The sequence below is a fragment of the Penaeus japonicus genome, unplaced genomic scaffold (assembly GCF_977035675.1).
Source record: "Penaeus japonicus unplaced genomic scaffold, GWHDUDI00000001_assembly GWHDUDI00000002, whole genome shotgun sequence".
Classification (NCBI taxonomy): Eukaryota; Metazoa; Arthropoda; class Malacostraca; order Decapoda; family Penaeidae; genus Penaeus; species Penaeus japonicus.
In genome coordinates, this window is record NW_028234404.1 from 13,816,530 (window position 1) to 13,819,029 (window position 2,500).

A 2,500-nucleotide genomic window follows, 5' to 3' on the forward strand; every position below is an offset into this window, starting at 1 on the left:
ATAATTAAAACACAAATAAGCAAATATTACATTTTAGAAAATACAGAAAATAAAATAAAATAATGCAGAGCTTTACTAAAAGAAGAAAAACTAAAATACACTGGGTATTATAACAATTAATGATCCCCCTCTTAAAGTGGAAACAAAGGATACAAATTTATCCATTCTATGCTTTTTGATATTACCAAACATTAAAAATCTAAATCAGGCAGACGTTAAAACTATATAAACAGATCATTCCATACCAAATCAACCAGACCTAACATTCAGCGTTTTCTTGTCAAATATTTCCCCAGTTTGAAAAGTCTGGAGCTCAAGATTTTGGGAGATGTGTTGTACCTACAATGAATCATTTTATGTAATAAAAGAACAAGATAGTATTCTCTCTTGTTTCTGAAATATCAATCAAATATTGAAAATAAAAAATCAAGGAAAATTATGATAGCAATAGTTAAGAAGAGAAAAGAGAGAGTGAGAGTGAGCAAGCAAGCATGAACTGTGAGAACCTCGAACAGATCTATGGCAGCACAAGGTAGCATAACTACTGCACATCAGTTTTCATTTGGTTGAAATTACATCTTATCTATTCATTCAATTGTGTGACTAGAGCATCATACCAAATGATCATTAGTATGAAAATGCTATTGCACCATATGTAGATTCATATATCATACCGTAAGTCTAGGAAATAATAATAATAATAATAATAATAATAATAATAATAATAATAATAATAATAATAATAATAATAAAAAAAAAAATTAATAATAATAATATATGAAGTTCACCGTTACACACCCATTCTTCACTGAACATTTTTTTGTTTTTTTTCTAAAGAGCCTTGAAATTTTGATATGTTTTTGTATGTGTTAACTTATGATATGTGAATTTTATGGATTTGGTTCATAACTTTTTTTCAGTGTGATTTATTAAAAAAAAAAAAAAAAAAAAAAAATTAATGCATATAATTTTCAATAAATTGCTTTGGAAAATCACACAGATATCTCTCTAATATATCTGAAAAACGACCAGAGGAAATTGCTTTTTCTGGCTCAATTTTCAATATTGCATCAGGAACGTCACACTGGTGTGTCACCCCGTCATCAGGCACTTTGCCATGTCACACGGGTGTGACACACCGTCATCACTGGGTTAATAATTCCTTTATATGAAAAATAAAATAAAAATCATTTGGTCAAAAAATAGCCTCGTTATCGCTCTTTCAAATGATACTAAGCAATAGACAATTGCATTAAAAGTGTAGATGAAGTAGTGTTTTAAACCAGAAAAACTTATCAAGAAAACCTGTTAAACTTTTTTATCTTATGTCTGCCCAGTGATGACATCATTCCACAAGGGGCTTTAAATCACATTTAATTTCACTGAAAAAAGTTTCTCTACATGACAGTTTATATTATTGTTGATGCAATGAGCAAAGAAATTATTTCTGTTATCTGTCAAAAATATTTGTCAAAATCACATTGGTATGCTACCCTTAACCCGTTCTCGACAGGACACATATTTGACTAATGCTGTTCCCTCTGGGTATATAGCAAGTGTACACAGTTTGTTTGAGAGATTTCTTGAGGCATTCTAACCCATTGGCGCCAGATGACGTGATATCACGTAATGGGAATATTTGGATTCTGCCGGGCAACGTCCGATCATGTCAGGATCTCTCCCTCAAAACATTCATTTTCATTGTTCAACACGAGGACGTGTATACTGCGTCCTCGCAGCGCTCGCGTCAAACCCGAGGACGCACATACTGCGTCATGGCTGAGTTTTGTACGATATCTTTCAGAATAGAGGTCGGATATGATACGATATATTACTTGACTTTCATTATTATTACATATGAGTTCTGTACGATATCTTTCAGAATAGAGGTCGGATATGATATGATATATTACTTGACTTTCATTATTATTACATATGAGTGGGATTCACTTATACCAGGGGAGGCATTGATGGGCCCTGCTAGCAATCATTTTATTATAAATTTATGGAACATTATGTAAAAATATAAAACTTATTATGATTAGTTTACCATACTACTCCAACCATTTTCTTTTGTCATTTGAGTAAGGCCTCTCACCAAGGTCACTCTTTCCATCTTCCTCCCAATCCATGTAAATAACTTGTCACATGCACATGGGGGAAGAGGTTAACTATGCATATTTTGATATATAACAAATGATGATTATATCAAGATTTTGGCTTAAAACTTGTCATATTCAGTAGTGACGTTTAAAATTTGGCGCGCGCCGGCAGCTCGGATATGGCATGAGGGGCGTTTTCTACTGCCCGTAGTGAAGGGGTTAAAATTACCACACTTGGTTTCATCAGAAGCAATGAATCATGGTTTGTTTTAATAATAATAATAATAATATTGGACTGAAATAAATAATATACTGTCTGAGGGGATGGCTATCAAAATCAACTTTTACTGGTTGACTTGGTATGAAATGACCCAAACATATATTTGTCTTTTGCATAA

At 32.4% G+C, this 2,500-nt stretch overlaps 1 protein-coding gene across 1 annotated transcript in view; it reads right to left on the minus strand.

The window, feature by feature from the left end:
* Positions 1 to 2,500, minus strand: part of LOC122247119 (uncharacterized) — a 21,788-nt gene that overhangs the window by 1,692 nt on the left and 17,596 nt on the right. The gene's annotated exons all lie outside the window — the stretch shown is intronic.